The sequence below is a fragment of the Notothenia rossii genome (assembly GCF_949606895.1).
Source record: "Notothenia rossii genome assembly, chromosome: 3".
In the NCBI taxonomy this organism is placed as follows: domain Eukaryota; kingdom Metazoa; phylum Chordata; class Actinopteri; order Perciformes; family Nototheniidae; genus Notothenia; species Notothenia rossii.
Window position 1 is genome coordinate 63,559,734 of NC_136901.1, and position 20,969 is coordinate 63,580,702.

A 20,969-nucleotide genomic window follows, 5' to 3' on the forward strand; every position below is an offset into this window, starting at 1 on the left:
CAATGTGGAGGAAGAAGAAGGAAATATCCTCCCGCCGCCAGAAGTGAAAAGAGTCCTGACAAGCATCGTCTGGGAAACTAAAAGCGGACCATCTGGGCGATGGTATTACCGCGCAAGCCATTTGATGACGCAGGGGGGAGGGGTTCTCTCTAAAACACAGTGTCCTGCCATCTCTCTCTTTTTCTGCTGATGTGTAAAATATACAAAATAACGTTTTATATACTTACTCTCTTGTTAAAAGGTGATGAAGTTTGTAGCGTAAGCCAGCCATCAGTGTTCTAGTTTTAAGGATCGAAGGATCCAATGTATTTTTAAATGGAGCAGAAATAGAACTAGTCTCCCAGTGCAAGTATCTTGAACAGACAGTGTCATATTGGACTCGCACTTGACATTTTAAGAAACATATCCAGAAAGTATCCAATACCATTAAATTCAACTTGCAACATTTTAAACAATTTAGACCTTTTTCTTAACTGTCAATGCTGCAAAGTCATACCTCCACTGTATGATTCTATCCCACATTGAATACTGTTTTACAAACTGGTCGTTTGCTTGTGCCACACACCTGAAACCCATAGAACAGCTGTTCAAGAGAGCTATCCAGGTGTTTGACAGAAAGCCACAGTCATACCACCACTGTACCATCCTTGAATATGCTGCTCATGCTCTTTCTGCATATCATGTATTTATTTTTGCTGTATGTATATATATAAATGTCATGTTCTTATATGCTGTATGTGACGGGACTATAGATGGAAATTAGCTCAAAGCTAAAATCTGGCTCATTTACACTTGTAAGCATTATATTTGTTTTAAAGTGTTCATCAATGTGCACTACGGTAGCCCTGAAGAAAATTAAACATTAAAATATGTTATCGATGTCCCCATTCCCAGTTTGTTTTGGGAATAATTGCGATGTTTACTATGTTTTTGGTAGCTCTTAACAAAACAGAATTTTTGTAAAAGACTGCGACTCTAAAAGGCAAGTTTGTGATTTTAACACTGTTTCGATGAAACAATACATTATACAATATTACGACTTTTTGCCATATTTTTAACACAATCTTTTTTTTTTGGTTGTAGGGCTTCAAGATATTTTGCATGTCATGCATAAACACGGTGTCATCTTTTCCTTGAAACTGACGTGCTGCCCATTTTACAAAACAAGTTATTTTTCTGCTTCTTCATCCTCTGAATTTTCCTCCCCCGTCCCTCTTCCTTCAGCCAGCACAACAAGAATCAAGGTGGATCTGTGAAATGAAACACCTCTTCCCAAAGCGTGACTTCCCTATTGAGAGCATGCGTCTAGGGCAGTAGGGTCTAAACCAATTGGCCAGATAAACTAACATGCAGAACGTACGGTATGTTTGAAGACTAACCATTTATCCAGTTCAAGCTGTCTTTAAGATGTGACATTGCGCTCTGACTATTTCCCGTAAAATCGTGACAAACTATTACTTATTCTTAAATTTGACCTCTTGCTGCTTGGTGGAAAATGATAGTTGAAAAATTACTTTAAAAAAAAAAGACTCAAACAGCGAGGGACATTATACTGGTGAAAAAAACTCTCAATTCTACAGTTGACTCCCCCTCCACTCAATGCAATAAGTCCCTCCCTCCACTCAGCAAAGCATCTAAAACTAAGGACCCCACTAAGACGACAGTTTGAAAACTAGCTATGGATCTGAGAAAAACCAAGTCTCCCCCCCCCCCCGTGAGTTGCAGCCAGGAACAAACTCCTGGACTACCATCATCACCACCATTCTGGACACCCGAATCTTGCAGTACTACTGCTGCTTATTTTGCTCCTTGGGCCAAGACGTCTCTGTTTATGGACACAGTGAAATCAGTGTTGGTTGATATTGTGGAGGGGGTGATACATCGGTACAGAGAAGAAATATGCAATGGATGCCGAGTCAGTCACCCCGGCCAGAGGCAACACGATTGTCTGAATGACATGCCCGATTTTTACTTCAGAAACAATTACAACGCGTTAATGAAAAGACTCTGGCTCACCGACTTTATTACTGAGATCGACCAGACTCTTATTGATAAAGACATTTTCACGGATGATTGGAGGATTCAAGGCGCTTCAGAGGCTTTTCTGCACAATCTCAAAAATTGTAGACGCCTCAAGGAGAGACTTGAAAAGATCCATGCCGAGTTGGATGGAGAAGAAGAAGACTAATAACCTGCGGTTGGTTGAAGCCAGGGATTTTTTCTTTTTTCGATACATTGACTTTTTGTTTAAAGTAAAATAAAAATGGGGAACTACTATGCAAAACGCTCGGTATATATTGATCAGAATGTAGTCAATACCCTTTTAATAAGTGTGGTGATGAGGACGATTGAAAACAGAGTGAATAGTGATCCCCGTGTAAACAGAATGGCTGAAGTTTGTAAACTAGAAGACATTTTGGATATCGTTCGTTCTGGCAGTACTATTCCTGGTCATTGGGAAACGATTGTAAACGAAACATACAAAGTGGTCCTGGAATCTTCATTTTCCGAAACATTCTGTAACATTACCGAAGAAATGAAACAAACATCAAAAGTGTATCATGTGCTCTCATTGTATGCTCTGTTTGTAGATGTAATGCATATTTGTGTCAAAAACAGCATACACATGAATATTTTGACTGAAGTGAAAAAACTCCATCATGATATTTCCAGTAATCTGGGGAATTCTAAGCTGGAGACGGTCCTGGGGATGTTACAATCAGTATAACTATTGATTTTGTGTGTGAAATTGTTTAAATGTAAATAGGACATTTAAAAAAAAAGAAAAAAAAAGTGTTTTTTACATTTGAAAAACTGTTGTCTTCATTATAGCAAGGGGAGCGTGTCTGATACATGTGTATTACAGTCCTTCACATGCACTGTTGTCTTCATTATAACAAGGGGACGGTAACAGTGAAGATGTATGATACATGTGTATTGAAACGTGCGTATTATACCCCCACAGAAACACAGAAACATGGAAACACAGAAACACAGAAACAAAGAAACACTGAAACCACTGAAACACTGAAAAAACACAGAAACACAGAAACACTGACACACAGAAACACCGAAACACAGAGACACAGAACTACAGAAACACAGAAACACAGAACCACAGAGACACAGAACCACAGAAACATGGAAACACAGAAACACAGAAAACACAGAAACACAGAAACACAAAAACACAAAAACACAAAAACACTGAAACACCGACACACCGAGACACAGAACCACAGAAACACAGAAACACAAAAACACAGAGAAACACAGAAACACAAAAACACACAAATACTGAAACACCGACACACCGAGACACAGAACCACAGAACCACAGAAACACAAAAACACAGAAACACAAAAACACAGACACAAAGAAAACACAGAAACACAGAAACACAAAAACACAGAAACACAGACACACAGAAACACAGAAAACACAGACACACAGAACCACAGAAACACAGAAAACACAGAAAACACAGAAACACAAAAACACAAAAAACACAAAAAACAGGCTTGTGTGCTAGTATGGTTTTTGAATAAACACGTCATTATTTTAAAAAGTCAAATAGTATCAGCCTCCCATCGACTTTTTAAAATACTGATGTGTTTATTCAAAAACCATACAAGACACAAGCCTGTTTTTTGTGTTTTCAGTGTTTTCGGTGTTTCTGTGTGTCGGTGTTTCAGTGTTTTTGTGTTTTTTGTGTTTTTGTGTTTCTGTGTTTTCTGTGTTTTCTGTGTTTCTGTGGTTCTGTGTTTCTGTGTTTTCTGTGTTTCTGTGTGTCTGTGTTTCTGTGTTTTTGTGTTTCTGTGTTTCTGTGTTTTCTTTGTGTCTGTGTTTCTGTGTTTCTGTGTTTTTGTGTTTCTGTGTTTCTGTGTTTTCTTTGTGTCTGTGTTTCTGTGTTTTTGTGTTTTTGTGTTTCTGTGTTTCCGTGTTTTTGTGTTTCAATCAATCAATCAATCAATCAATGTTTATTTATATAGCCCAATATCACAAATGTTACATTTGTCTCAGTGGACTTCACAGTTTGTACAGAATATCAGTATGACAATACGACACCCTCTGTCCTTAGACCCTCACATCGTACAAGGAAAAACTTCCAGAGAAAACCCACAGTTTAAAGTGAAAAATGGGAGAAACCTCGTTGAGAGCAACAGAGGAGGGATCCCTCTCCCAGGACGGACAGACGTGCAATAGATGCCGTGTGTAAATTAAAAAGATAATACATTTGCAACATAGGTAGTCCAAATGTTTGGAAATGCATGTGTGTATAATAGGAAGATGAATCCACGAGTATATCCATCCAGGACTTATGATCCAGGACCACAGCCACGACTCAAGATCCAGGACTTGCAATCCATGACACAGGACCGCAGGATCATCCATGACTCCGGATCCCGGCGTATATAGACACCAAAAAGAAAGACATTTGGGGAAGCTGGGTTAATCGGAACATGAGAGTACACAGACTACGCCCGAACACAAACTGGAAGCTGATTCCACAAATGTGGAGCTTGATAAGAAAAGGCTCTGGCTCCCATTGTACCTTTAGAGACTCTAGGAACAACCAACAACCCTGCATTCTTGGAACGCATTGCACCAGTAGGACAATAGGGTATAATGAGTTCTTTAAGGTAAGATGGCGCCTGCCCATTAAGGGCTTTGTAGGCGAGAAGAAGAATTTTAAATTCTATCCTGTGTTCTATAGGGAGCCAGTGTAAGGCAGCCAGAACAGGAGTAATGTGGTCCCTTTTCCTAACTCTGGTTAGTACACGAGCTGCAGCATTTTGAATCAGCTGAAGCAACTTGACTGACTTCTTGGTACACCCTGATAATAAGGAGTTACAATAATCCAGCCTTGAAGTAACAAATGCATGGACTAGTTTCTCTGCATCGTTTTGAGGCAAGATATGCCTGATTTTTGCAATGTTACGTAGATGGAAGTAGGCGGTCCTTGAAATTGATTTTATGTGGGTGTTAAAGGATAAATCCTGATCAAATATAACACCAAGATTCCTTACAGTCTCACTGGAGGCCAAATTAATGCCATCCATAGTTAATATATCTTTAGATAATTTGTTTCGTAGATTCTTCGGGCCAAGTACAATAACTTCAGTTTTGGTCGTGTTTAACATCAAAACATTTAAAGTCATCCACGTTTTTAAGTCCTTCAGGCAATCTTGAATTTTATTTAGATGATTAATTTCATCAGGCTTGATTGATAAATATAGTTGAGTATCATCCGCATAACAATGAAAGTTTACAGAATGATTCCTTATAATATTGCCTAACGGAAGCATATATAGTGTGAACAAAATAGGTCCAAGCACTGAGCCCTCTGGCACTCCATGGCTAACTTTGGTTTGCATGGAAAATTCATCGTTGACACGTACAAACCGAGAGCGTTCAGATAGATACGACCTAAACCAGCCTAAAGCAGTTCCCTGTCTGCCAACTAAGTGCTCTAGTCTTTGCAATAGGATATGATGGTCGATAGTATCAAATGCAGCACTAAGATCGAGCAAGACAAGAATAGAGACAAGTCCCTTGTCAGAGGCTATTAGAATGTCATTTGTGACTTTAACCAGAGCTGTCTCTGTGCTATGTTGTGTTCTAAAGCCAGACTGAAAATCTTCAAATAAATCATAGTTTTTTAAGTAATCACACAGCTGTTTTGCGACTGCTTTCTCAAGAATTTTTGAGAGGAACGGAAGATTAGAAATAGGTCTATAGTTGGCTAAAACCTCTGGATCGAGGTTGTGCTTTTTAAGAAGCGGTTTTATCACTGCTACTTTGAATGATTGTGGAACATAGCCTGATAATAAAGACATATTCATAATATTTAATAAAGAAGAGCTAAGTAATGGAAAAACTTCTTTTAACAGCTTAGTTGGAATCGGGTCTAAGATACACGTTGATGGTTTAGAAGAGAGAATCATTGAATTTAATTGTTCAAGGTTTATGGCTGAAAAGCATTCTAGTTTACTATCTAGTGTAATATTAGAACTTACGTTTCCGGGAGCTGTTGATAACACTATACTGGTCCAAGGCAAGAGGTCATTGATTTTGTTTCTAAGAGTAACAATTTTATCGTTAAAAAAGCACATAAAATCATTACTACTGAGTGCTATGGGAATAGAAGGCTCAGTCGAGCTGTGGCTCTCTGTCAGCCTGGCTACAGTGCTGAAAAGAAATCTTGCATTATTCTTATTCTCATCTATTAATGAAGAGTAGTAGGCTGCTCTCGCTTTACGCAGTGCTTTCTTATATTCATTGAGAGTAATATGCCAAATTAAACGAGATTCTTCAAGTTTAGTGGAACGCCATATCCTTTCAAGTTGTCTCGACTTTTGCTTTATTTTGCGGGTTTCGGCATTATGCCATGGAGCTAATCTATGTTGTTTTATTTTCTTCTTTTTCAAAGGAGCAACAGAGTCTAATTTTATTCGCAGCGCATCTGTAGCACTATCAACAACATGATCAATTTGGGGTGGTGTACATTTTGTCTAAGTTTCCTCCCCTACATGCAGACATGCTATCGAGTTAAGTATTGGTGGAATCTCTTCCTTAAATTTGGCTTTAGCACTAACAGATAGGTTTCTGCTGCAGGAGCTTTTGGCTAATGCTTTGTAGTCTAGTAACAGTACTTCAAAAGTTACTAAGAAATGGTCGGATAAAGCAGGATTATGCGGTTCGACTAATAGTTGCTCAATTTCAATACCATAAGTCAGAACAAGGTCAAGAGTGTGATTATAGCAGCGGGTTGGTTTATTTACACTCTGACAGAAACCAACATAATCTAATATAGAGTTAAATGCAACAGTAAGGCTATTTTTATCATCGTCAACATGAATATTAAAGTCACCTACGATAATTACTTTATCTGTTTTAAGTACCAAAGTTGATAGAAACTCAGAGAATTCTGATAAGAATTCTGAATAAGGACCTGGTGCACGGTACACTGTAACAAATAAGATTGGCTGCAAAGTTTTCCAGGTCGGATGTGTAAGACTAAAAATGAGGCTTTCAAAGGAGGTATAATTACATTTTTGTTTAGTATTGATAAGTAAACTTGAGTCAAAGATTGCTGCAACTCCACCTCCTCGGCCCGTCCCTTGGGCAATATGAGTATTGATATGGCTGGGTGATGTGGCCTCATTTATGCTGACATATTCTTCATGTCTCAACCAAGTTTCAGTGAGACAACATATATCAATATTATAATCTGATATTAAATCATTTACCAGTATTGCTTTAGATGCTAGAGATCTTATGTTTAAGAGACCACATTTAATCTTCCTGTTTTGTTGCACTGTAGTAGTTGTTACATTTACTTTTATTAGGTTATTATGTATGACACCTCTATTAGTTTTTACCTTAAATTGTCCTTGGGCAGACACACACACCGTTAATATTGGGTATTTTATTGGGTTCGGGATTCCTATGGATGACTGCCTAGGAGAGAGCGCAGAGAAGCGTGTAAGACTGCGACTCTGCCTCCTGGTCTCAACTCCAGTTTGTCATGGATTAAGTCCACAAAGGTGGTTCTGTGGTTCTGTGTCTCGGTGTGTCGGTGTTTCAGTGTTTTTGTGTTTTTGTGTTTCTGTTTTTCTCTCTGTTTTTTGTGTTTCTGTGTTTCTGTGTTTCTGTGGTTCTGTGTCTCGGTGTGTCGGTGTTTCAGTGTTTTTGTGTTTTTGTGTTTCTGTGTTTCTGTGTTTTCTGTGTTTCTGTGTTTCCATGTTTCTGTGTTTCTGTGTTTCTGTGTCTCTGTGGTTCTGTGTTTCTGTGTTTCTGTAGTTCTGTGTCTATGTTTCGGTGTTTCTGTGTGTCGGTGTTTCAGTGTTTCTGTGTTTTTTCAGTGTTTCAGTGGTTTCAGTGTTTTCTGTGTTTCTGTGTTTCTGTGTTTCCATGTTTCTGTGTTTCTGTGGGGGTATAATACGCACGTTGCAATACACATGTATCATACATCTTCACTGTTACCCTCCCCTTGTTATAATGAAGACAACAGTGCATGTGAAGGACTGTAATACACATGTATCAGACACGCTCCCCTTGCTATAATGAAGACAACAGTTTTTCAAATGTAAAAAACACTTTTTTAAAAATTTTTTAAATGTCCTATTTACATTTAAACATTTTCACACACAAAATCAATAGTTATACTGATTGTAACATCCCCAGGACCGTCTCCAGCTTAGAATTCCCCAGATTACTGGAAATATCATGATGGAGTTTTTTCACTTCAGTCAAAATATTCATGTGTATGCTGTTTTTGACACAAATATGCATTACATCTACAAACAGAGCATACAATGAGAGCACATGATACACTTTTGATGTTTGTTTCATTTCTTCGGTAATGTTACAGAATGTTTCGGAAAATGAAGATTCCAGGACCACTTTAAATGTTTCGTTTACAATCGTTTCCCAATGACCAGGAATAGTACTACCAGAACGAACGATATCCAAAATGTCTTCTAGTTTACAAACTTCAGCCATTCTGTTTACACGGGGATCACTATTCACTCTGTTTTCAATCGTCCTCATCACCACACTTATTAAAAGGGTATTGACTACATTCTGATCAATATATACCGAGCGTTTTGCATAGTAGTTCCCCATTTTTATTTTACTTTAAACAAAAAGTCAATGTATCGAAAAAAGAAAAAATCCCTGGCTTCAACCAACCGCAGGTTATTAGTCTTCTTCTTCTCCATCCAACTCGGCATGGATCTTTTCAAGTCTCTCCTTGAGGCGTCTACAGTTTTTGAGATTGTGCAGAAAAGCCTCCGAAGCGCCTTGGATCCTCCAATCATCCGTGAAAATTTCTTTATCAATAAGAGTCTGGTCGATCTCAGTAATGAAGTCGGTGAGCCAGAGTCTTTTCATTAACGCGTTGTAATTGTTTCTGAAGAAAAAATCGGGCATGTCATTCAGACAATCGTGTTGCCTCTGGCCGGGGTGACTGACTCGGCATCCGTTGCATATTTCTTCTCTGTACCGATGTATCACCCCCTCCACAATATCAACCAACACTGATTTCACTGTGTCCATAAACAGAGACGTCTTGGCCCAAGGAGCAAAATAAGCAGCAGTAGTACTGCAAGATTCGGGTGTCCAGAATGGTGGTGATGATGGTAGTCCAGGAGTTTGTTCCTGGCTGCAACTCACGGGGGGGGGGGGGGGGGGGGGAAGACTTGGTTTTTCTCAGATCCATAGCTAGTTTTCAAACTTTCGTCTTAGTGGGGTCCTTAGTTTTAGATGCTTTGCTGAGTGGAGGGAGGGACTTATTGCGTTGAGTGGAGGGGGAGTCATCTGTAGAATTGAGAGTTTTTTTCACCAGTATAATGTCCCTCGCTGTTTGAGTGTTTTTTTTAAAAAGTTATTTTTCAACTATCCTTTTCCACCAAGCAGCAAGAGGTCAAATTTAAGAATAAGTAATAGTTTGTCACGATTTTACGGGAAATAGTCAGAGCGCAATGTCACATCTTAAAGACAGCTTGAACTGGACTCATCTCTTTAGACTCCACTTCGAGCGATAAAATTACTAACAAAGCACTTATATACTAATAAAGGGCTGGCTTTCTAAATGCCAGTTGAGTAGCACTTGAAATGTTTGGCTCTATGAAACCTGATGTACTTATATGATTCTGTTTTCTTAAAGGTTGTATCTTCCTGGTCGAATGCACTTATTGTAAGTCGCTTTGGATAAAAGCGTCAGCTAAATGCAATGTAATGTAATGTAATGTAATAAATGGTTAGTCTTCAAACATACCGTACGTTCTGCATGTTAGTTTATCTGGCCAATTGGTTTAGACCCTACTACCCTAGACGCATGCTCTCAATAAGGAAGTCACGTTTTGGGCAGAGGTGTTTCATTTCACAGATCCACCTTGAGTCTTGTTGTGCTGGCTGAAGGAAGAGGGACGGGGGAGGAAAATTCAGAGGATGAAGAAGCAGAAAAATAACTTGTTTTGTAAAACGAGCAGCACGTCAGTTTCAAGGAAAAGATGACACCGTGTTTATGCATGACATGCAAAATATCTTGAAGCCCTACAACCACAAAAAAAAGGTACAAGTATATTGTGTTAAAAATATGGCAAAAAATCGTAATATTGTATAATGTATTGTTTCATCGAAACAGTGTTAAAATCACAAACTTGCCTTTTAGAGTCGCAGTCTTTTACAAAAATTCTGTTTTGTTAAGAGCTACCAAAAACATAGTAAACATCGCAATTATTCCCAAAACAAACTGGGAATGGGGACATCGATAACATATTTTAATGTTTAATTTTCTTCAGGGCTACCGTAGTGCACATTGATGAACACTTTAAAACAAATATAATGCTTACAAGTGTAAATGAGCCGGATTTTAGCTCTGAGCTAATTTCCATCTATAGTCCCGTCACATACAGCATATAAGAACATGACATTTATATATATACATACAGCAAAAATAAATACATGATATGCAGAAAGAGCATGAGCAGCATATTCAAGGATGGTACAGTGGTGGTATGACTGTGGCTTTCTGTCAAACACCTGGATAGCTCTCTTGAACAGCTGTTCTATGGGTTTCAGGTGTGTGGCACAAGCAAACCACCAGTTTGTAAAACAGTATTCAATGTGGGATAGAATCATACAGTGGAGGTATGACTTTGCAGCATTGACAGTTAAGAAAAAGGTCTAAATTGTTTAAAATGTTGCAAGTTGAATTTAATGGTATTGGATACTTTCTGGATATGTTTCTTAAAAAGTCAAGTGCGAGTCCAATATGACACTCTCTGTTCAAGATACTTGCACTGGGAGACTAGTTCTATTTCTGCTCCATTTAAAAATACATTGGATCCTTCGATCCTTAAAACTAGAACACTGATGGCTGGCTTACGCTACAAACTTCATCACCTTTTAACAAGAGAGTAAGTATATAAAACGTTATTTTGTATATTTTACACATCAGCAGAAAAAGAGAGAGATGGCAGGACACTGTGTTTTAGAGAGAACCCCTCCCCCCTGCGTCATCAAACGGCTTGCGCGGTAATACCATCGCCCAGATGGTCCGCTTTTAGTTTCCCAGACGATGCTTGTCAGGACTCTTTTCACTTCTGACGGCGGGGGGATATTTCCTTCTTCTTCCTCCACATTGAGGGGTAACGGTGAAAACTCTTCTTTGATCTCGCTTTTTGTTTGCGTTTCTTTGCTTTTTGTTGCACATATCTTGTACACCGCTGGTTCCACAGTGTTTTCTTGATGCACTACTTCTTCCGATACAATGGTTGCTTGGAGATCTCTGGAAGACACCAGAGTTAACACAGCCCAATCTGTTGAGGTCAACGTTGCTTTAACACTGTGGGGTCAATACGTTTCTCCATTCTTCAGATTGTAGAAATGCAGTTCATTCGCCATATAGTTGAATACGTATCCCCAAACATGTTCATTTTCCAGAAGCCACTTCTCTTCAAGATCTTCGACCGGAGGTGTTTGAACCCGGCACAGATACTGCATCCGTTTCTTGATTGGCGCTCCGGACGGATGGCGGTAAGTTATCACAGGCGTCTCGCTGATTAAACCCATATCGAGGCGTCTCTTGGCCATTTTTTCTTTTTGGAAAGATGACTTGATGATTGGAAATGACTGGCTTTTTATCTGCACGGGGTTCTTTTTTTTTATCTCACTCCACCCCTTCGGTCTTCTGACATCACATAATTGGGGCGGGCTCTTCTGTCACTTTTATGCATACTAATGTGATGGAAGCGGCATTTTGTTTTAATAGACTTGGGGGCGGGCCCACCTGTCACTTTTTATGCATACTAATGTGATTGAAACATTTTTTATTATACACCATAAGGCGCAACAGTGGGGGCTTTTCACACCTGTGAATACACATCACCCCCCTCCTATCGACGGATCTCACACCTACTTGGGATATCACACCTACTTGAGATCTCACACCTCGAACAAAGGGGAGGCGGGACTTAGCTCATTAGCATAACTAGGGAGAGGTGTGACCTGTCACAGCACCTGTCACTTTCTATGCATACTAATGTGATGGAAGCGGGATGAATAATACTACTCTCGTACACTGGCATATATTGCAGGTAAAGTATAATATGAATCTCATCAGAAAATACTAGAGACTTAAACTTTATTTGCTTATTTATCTATTTGCCAAGTTCTTCTTTTTTGGGGGTTTCCCCTCTCCTGTAGTGAGATCTATGGGTTTGTGTGCATGTAAATGGCCTGCAAATGCTAAAATCCCTATGAAATCTCTCTCTCTCTATCTCTCTCTATACAATAAATGTATTTATTTTGTTGGTTGATCCTAGCAGCACTGCACTACAATGATAACTCTGGCAGGAAGCATGCCAAAACCAGTACAGGACAACTCCAATACACTGTGAAATTCCCCAAAGCAAAGAAAGGTGGTCATGTAGTTAGACGTGTGAATGCAGCAGCTACATATGGTAAGAAAGTGAAAGTGAGAGAATAATAACATTAATTATACCGTTTTACCAAATTAATGAAAAACATTCAATCTTGGACAACATTATTGTGTAAATATTGAAAATTGAGCTATGTGAGAATGGAGTGTACAGTTTCAACTACAATGATTAATTATGCAAAGTGCCTCAGGGCATGCTATGCATAATTGGGGGACTAGAAAATATAGTATATAATTCTTGATTATAAAACATATTTTTTACAGAGTATGTTACCGAACTCTTGACCGAGACTCTACGCTTGTGCGAAAACAATGTCGATGAGGAACCTTTCGATGTCCCAGATCCACTCAGCAGTCGATGGGAAAAACCAGACAAGAGAGAGGCTGTTGCGCTGTTTAGAAGCAGATTTAATCACTGAACTGACAATCAGTTTTGTTATTGACTCTAATCAAGTGCTGGATACTTGAACGACGTGTAGATGTCAGATGGAAACGTCGCCTGGATCTTTTTAATGGCACATGATGGCAGTGGGATTCTGTGGTTCTTACCAAGTATTCCCCAGCAAAATCTCACTAGCTGGCGGTATGCCACATAGCGATAAATTCTGTAAAATACAAGATCATAAATGTCAATGGTAATCACTTCAACCTTATTTGCTTATTTATCTATTTATGCTGTAACTTTGCCAGAGTGACCCAAAAATAATAACCCCAAAAAAATGACTTCCCAAAAATACATCAAATGTCTGAGCTCTACAAATTTGTGAACACAAGTAACTTACTCATTACGTGGCTGATCACCTGCTTGTTGTCTGTCCCTCTTTGAATAATGATGGTAGGCTGTCTGCAACACCCAAACATCCAGACAATTTGATTGGAATCCTGGGTGATCTATTACGCAGGTTATGTTTGCACCATCTCCCTCATATTCATTGAATTCCTCCATTTTGGCCACCATGACATCCTTTTCTTGGCAGCATTGGCACTCTTCAATTGTTTCCATGATTGTACATTTTTCACATGTACACCTAAATGTACAAAAGATAGTTGAGAAATAATTGCATTTTTAGGAGGAGACCTACTTCTGTGGTGAGTTCTAAGCCTAGCAGAGTGTGATGCAGTTACCTGAGCCAAGTGTCTATGAATTATAATCAAATGTATACCAGTAAATGGTAAATGGACTGTACTTATATAGCTGCTATGTATTATTATTTATTTACTATATATGAACATCTCTATGAATTATAATCACATGTATTCCAGTCTGTGTTCTGTTGCCTGAGCCAAGTGTGCCTGCTATTTATTATTATTTATTTACTATATATTGAGAATCTCTATGAATTAAAGTCAAATGTATACAAGACTGTGTTCTGTTGCCGCACCGGATCTCCGCCAAATCCAGGATCATCGTCCCCATTTTCGCTCCCGTCTGTATCTCTACCGCTACTTGAATACTGTGTCTTTTGTTGCATTTTAAGTTAACGTGAATGGTTTTAGGCCATTAAGCAGTCGGGACTGCTTGAGGCAAAGACACAGCCAAAGTTTGAAGCTAAGGTTATTGGAGTGAGTGTTTTGTGTTAACAACAGTGTGAGGCTGTTTTAAAAAAGTCATTTTTCAAGGAAAAGGCCTGAGGAGTTTGAAGCTTTCAGTGGTTACTTTATTTCTGTTTTCAAAAAGACATTGCGTTTTGGATTAAGACGAGAAGTGGGACATTCGTGCGTTAGATAGACGATATTCTTCTGATTGTGTTTGGATAGCGTCCCATTTTGTCCCATAATAGCGTGTTTAAACAGAAGAGATGACCATACTGGCTCTTAAAGTCAAAACATTTACGTACATGGGTAGAGGGCTATGACGTAAGAGTATAAGGCCCATTTATCATTGTAAACTAAATAGAAATGTTATTTTAAACTATAGTGTTGTGTGTTGAATTTACTAGACAAAATATCACCCCATCATTATTTCAACTCCAGGTGTTTTCTCAAATCCCTTTGATCTTCAGGTCAAAGGTTGGAAAACCAGTTGCCATCTTGTCTTGACCTCATGTTCACAGTGAACCACACGGCAGTCGCCATTTCATGAAATGCTAATTGAAGTACTCTGTTTACTTTAACACACTGAGGCTAGGAATTCCATCTTGTAAAGAACATCATACTTCTTGTTAGAGTTAGAACTATTGGAAGTACTTCTGCTGATAAAAGTGTATTGGCTGGTTTTGTGAATATTCTTGTTTTGCAAATGTGTTTTGGCGGTTATGTGCTGTGTTGTTTAACCATAGTGTAATGTTCTTTCTATTTTAAAGATATTTTTAAGGAAAATAAGTTTCTCCTTGTTAACAAGTCAGTTTTGCAACAGCTATTCCCTAGTGCAGGGGTTCCCAACCTTTTTCACCCAGGGCCCCCCCAAATGACTCCTGTTGGAATTTACGACCCCCCAAAACTTTGAAACTTTAATTATTGCTGTTGCCGATCTGCCCCCCTGCCCGATCTGTACTGCGCATGTGCTTGTGTGATGGTCTGCCATACTGGACAACTCCGTACGGCAACCCAACTAGGACCCTTGACACAGTGGCGTTTGGCAAAGCACAAAAAGAAAACAAAAAAAACAGAGAGAGATGAGTTATTGTTATTACGACGTGACTTCACTATTATTTAACAACTATTTTTATTGGGTTCTTTTATTTGGGGTTAAGTACATTCTCAGAATAAGTGAGAAATGGATTTAACTTCTGTTTGGCAGCTATCATACTGAATAAATATTTACTGTGAATGTATGCAAAAATGTATGGCATATAGCTGTCTAACAGAAGTTAAATCCATGTCTCACTTATTCTGACAATGTACTTAACCCCAAATAAAAGAACCCAATAAAAAGAGTTGTTAAATAATAGTGAAGTCACGTTGTAATAACAATAACTCATCTCTCCCGTTTTTTTGTGTTCTTTTTCTGCTTTGCCAAACGCCACTTTGAGAAGTGTCCTATTAGAGTTGCCGTATGTAGTTGTCCAGTATGGCGGACCATCTCGCACATGCGCAGTACAGATCGGGCAGGGGGGCAGATCGGGTAGTGACAGCCGTGCCTGGTAACAGCGGTTACCAACCCCCCCTCCCCACACACACACACACACACACACACACACACACACACACACACACACACACACACACACACACACACACACACACACACACACACACACACACACACACACACACACACACACACACACACACACACACACACACACACACACACACACACACACACACACACACATTCAAGTTTAAAAGTCTCAAAAATGCTACAACTACTGTCACAAACTTGATGAATGTGAAGTATTTCGTTAAAGGAGGATGAAAGCGTAATTAAGGAGCACTATTGGAGTGACTTTGATGGTTATTGGACGACGCAAGTGGAAACAATTCACAAAGGGATTTAACTGTTTAAAACACATGCTCAAAGTAAGCCGGATTTTGGCGATGTGTTTATGTGGATTCAAAAATCGTAAATAATCTACAAAATGGAGGAGACCGATCTGATCGGAGCAACTGTGACAAATAATCCAACTGAAACCGACACTTTACGCGCAGAAGAAACATTTCTATTAAAGAAAAAAATGATACATTTCTGTCTTTGTATGCTTTTATTAGCTACTAACTTGCAAAAGTATGCATCATAATTATTTCAAATGTCGAAGAACAGGACACTTCAAAAGAATAGACTATGTCTAATAAATAAATGGTAATATGGTTGCATAGGCCTGTATAAAACAAAAATGAAAAACTGGCATATTAAGCAGGTAAATCAAATGCTTGTCTGCCATGGAACAGGTAGCAGAGAGAAGACGAGGTTCAAGTAGGTTCATTAAAGTGAACCTTGGGCTTGCACGCCCGCAGCCAGGGATGGAATGTCCGGTGTAATGTGAGTGACAGCCAGTCTAAAGTCGTTGTGAACGTCCAGTGTGTTGCGTGCTTTTGTTTTGATGGCAACAAGTGCGCTGAAGGCTGTTTCTGATAGATATGTCGTACTGAATGGGAGTATAATCCTGGTCGTGGCATGCAGTGTGAGCTTTGGAGCGAGGCTTGGTCCTTTGACAATCCCAAACTTTTAAAATTCTTTTTCCTGGAAGTATTTCTTTGACAGCGAGTCAGCTTGTATGTCGGTGAGCTCATCTTCGCAATCCAGGTATTCCACATCCTCAACTTTGGCAATAAAGGGATCTAAAACCCACAATTCCTTGGAGAAATACTCGTCTATGTCAGCGAACCGTGATTGCATTTCCGTTTGCAGTGCGTTCATATGGCGGATGAACTCGCGACGTACAGACACAGGCACCGTTTCAGGATTGTTTTGGGATTGTTTCAGCAGTAGTGGAAACTGTTGCAGCTCCCCCCTCTCCATTTTCCCGACCCTGTACTCCAGTTTGCGCACAAATGCATCGAGCGCCTCTTTACATTGGAGAATGTTGGACTGCACGCCTTGCAGACGCTTGTTTGTTTCATTGTAGAGACCGAAGATGTCGACCAGGTATGCTGTTTTAATCCAGAATGACTCAGTCACTTGCTCTGACAGTGCGCGGTTACGAGTTTGTAGAAACTCTTCAATTTTTTCCTTCAGTTCTACAAAGCGTGCCAGCACTCGGCCGCTTGAGAGCCAGCGCACCTCGGTGTGCAGGAGGAGGGTTTGGTGCGCTTCATCCTCGCACAAGTCTGCGAATAGACGCTTGTTGGTGGGGCGACCTTTGATGAAATTTACTATTTTAATAACAGTTGAGAGTGTTTCGCTGAGGTCTTCTGACAGTTTCTTGCTGGCCAGGGCCTGGCGATGTATCACACAGTGAAATATTGTGCAGTGTGGGGCATTTTCTTTCAAGCGACTGTTAAATCCCTTGTTTTTCCCCATCATTGAGGCAGCTCCGTCTGTGCAACATGCAACTAAATTCTCATAGGGAAGCTTGTGGGATGAGAGGTAAGAATCCACTGCAGTAAAAATGTCCTCACCCCGGGTGGTAGTGGTAAGGTTGACTGACATAAGAATGTCCTGCTTCAAATCTTTCCCATCGATATATTGCACATAAACGATCAGCACAGCCTTGTCTGCTACAGTTGTGGTTTCATCAAGTTGTATGGCAAATGGCCCCTTTCCAAGCTTTTCGAGCAGCTGCAGCTCGCAGTTACTTGCCATCTTGTCAATTCTGTCTTTCACCGTATTGTTTGACAGTGGTACAGTTTTTAGCTTCTCCGCCACCTGCGGGCCGCACAGTTTCTCAACCATCTTAATGCAAGCTGGCTTAATGAGCTGCTCGCCAATGTTGTGCGGTTTCTTTGCCTTTGCTATTAAAAGTGCACATTCAAAAGAGGCCTCGGTGGCCTTCTGTGCATCGCTGCCAGCCCTAACAAATGCTGTTCTAATATCCATTGGTTTGTTTGCCTTTGCAAGGTGTTGTTTCTTTATGAAAAAGTCCCGATCACGCCCGACTGTTTCTGGGTGCATGGTCTGTTGGTGTCTCTTCATTTTGCTGGGTTTCATGCTTTCGTTGGCTAGCTTCTCTCTGCATATCACACACTCTGGGCGGGTTTTGTCCGTTCCCTCCATGAAACCGAAGTTAAGATAGCTTTCTAGGTAGGTCCTCATTTTCTTTTTGATTGCAGATGAGCTGTCATCTCCTTTACGTTTTTCAGACATTTTTAGACGAAAAATATTCACCTTATGAAGTCGGTCGCTAGCTAGCAAGCGCAGCAAACTGTTATTATTGTGAAACCTGACACAGTAACGTCAATGTTGGCGCCAATCGGAGGAGTATCAGATAATTTTTTTGAATTTTAATTTTAGTTAATCAATTAATTTCTATATTTTATTGTAATGTAGACAAGGCTTTTAGCGCCAATCATGTATTGCGTTACAATATGTAAAAAAAATGATATGTAAAAAAAAATTCTAAATATGATATTAGGCCTCAAATCATCTGAGGTCTGGCGCCCCCCCTGTGATCTTTGGCGACCCCCCAAGGGGGTCGCGACCCCCAGGTTGGGAACCACTGCCCTAGTGGATTAAGCTGGAAATTAAGAAATTAAAATAGCGCACTCTGGTGGTAGTACAGAATTATTACACAAATAGAAGAAACACCATAACATTGTGAAGTATAATTGTAAGTGTTATAAATAAACACATGCTTGATCGCCAAGATAGAATTGCAAGTGGTTTCTAATTATAAGAGAAGAAACTTTACATAATACTTTTTCAAACACCAATTTATTGAAGCTAACACAAGTAGTGACATTAGCATAATTTCATACATTTCGGTATGCACTGTACACAGGAGATTTGGATTTGAACCATATTCATATTTCAAAGTCAAAACCATACACGGTACAACTTTATTTTAACATTTCATATTTTAATTTTGCATATTTTTTATAATATTAATTCACTTTATTAATATTTTACCTAAAACTTAAAAAAAAAAAAAAAGAATCTAGAATTAAAAAAAAAAATTATAAAACCTTGAGCAAAAAAAAAAAAGTTCGGACGAACAGCAACGAAGGTGCTAGTCAGAAGATTTGTGCTTCATCTTTGATAAGTTAATAAATAATTAGAGAACATGTCACCAAAACAAACTAAGTTGAGACTAGACGCAGGGCCAGGCTCAACAGCCGATATCAAGGGAAGGATAAAAATCTGATCAGATGCCATAACAGTTCCAAATCTTAGACAAAAGACATGGAACCACATGGAGAAACTGTTGGAACAATGGCAAACGAGAGGACTGTATCCAGCTGATGATCAACCAGCACCAACGAAAGCCCATAGAAAAGCAGTAATTGACCATGAAAATTGAAAATACCTGCGAGAACAACAAGCATGGATCAAAGCCGGACAACCCCCTTGGTTTGGACCTGCTAAAAGCGCTATAAACAGAGCTGAAAAAATAAAATCTAGAGTTACAAGTCTGGTACTCCATCTAAAATATGTCAGCCAAGAATCAACGAACAGCATGTATGTGGCTCAAGGAGCAGAGCTCACAGCAAAGGAAGATAAGAAAGAAAAGACAGAAGAAGCTCCAGTAATCCAACCTTCAAAGCTCCTTCCAAGCCTGACAGATGCGCCTCCTCCCTACATGACAGAAGAATACAGTTTCTTTCAACCCCCAATACAAGCTCCAACTCTAGGTGTTTTAGGAGGAGTATTGGAGTTGGACGGTCTCCCCACAGCTACACGTGTCAAAGACTTGGAGTATGAGGTAAGACTCCTATCTGGTGAGCTCAACAGAAGATTGGAAGAACTAGGCATAAGAATGGAAGAGGAGCTCAACAGAAAGATGGAAGAACTCGGCAGAAGAATGGAAAAGGAGCTCAACAGAAAGATGGAAGACCTCAGCAAAAGTATGGAAGCACAACTCAAGAGAAGAGAAGGCAAAGGTTCTCCAGACACCACAACCGTAACTGAAGCTGGAGAAGGAGGATTGAAATACCAATCATGGACTCACAGAGACATGGAAGCATTAGTGGCAAAACTACCTCCACTTACACAAGGAGGTCAGAAGTGGGTGAATGATCTGGAGAAATACACAGTCCAAGACCACCTGTGCTTGGGAGACATGAGGGCACTGCTTGGACGGATAGAAGGAAGACTAGAGGCAAGAGCAGTGGATTCCAAGGCCAAATGCACCAACTCTCCAGATTACATTTTCTTCAACAAAGTCAGGTCGAGGTATTGGGCTGCCATTCGTCAAATCTACCCAACAACACAGAGTTTACATGCCCTCAACAGCCTGAGAAAAGAACCGGGGGAAGACATGTATGCCTTCCTAAAGAGATGTGAAGGAGTGTGGGAGGACTGCACTGGAGAACGACATGACGTTTCACCGTCTGTCGTAATGCTGTGGAAGAACGCGGTCATTAACGCCCTTCCACAATCAGTGCAGGCAAGCCTGGGAGATGTGGTGGCATTAGACGCTATACCCATTGAAGAATGGAGACAACATCTCATTTACCACGATATGAAATACCAAGCAACCCAGAGATGTCAAAGACGTACAGGATTTCCATACATGAACCAAATGCCACAACAGCCTGGTATCAACCACAACAATGAGGAAGCTTAGAGGACCAGACCATCAGGTGATGCATCTTCAGCACTAGAGTATTTTGAAATCCAGCTACATAGAGCCACATATGTCACCACAGGAGGGAGAGGTTGAATGTTATTTAAAAGATAGTGAGTAGAATATTGCATTTACACAGAGCATCCACAGATTAGAAGTAGCAGAGTAGAACATTTAGCAGACTATTTTTGTAATTATGAGAAGGAAAATACATTACGAGTGATGTTGTTCCCCCACACAGAAAACTATTGTGTCCACACAACTAGTGAGGTTAAGAAGACGGGCTTCCACCCAAAATATGCAAGGGGCGGCGATACACCTGACGTGAAGCTGTCCAGACCTGAAAGCAGAAACTCGATTCTGCTGTGGTGAAGTCTGGCTACAAAGGGAGGTGTTCCAATAGGGTCGCTTG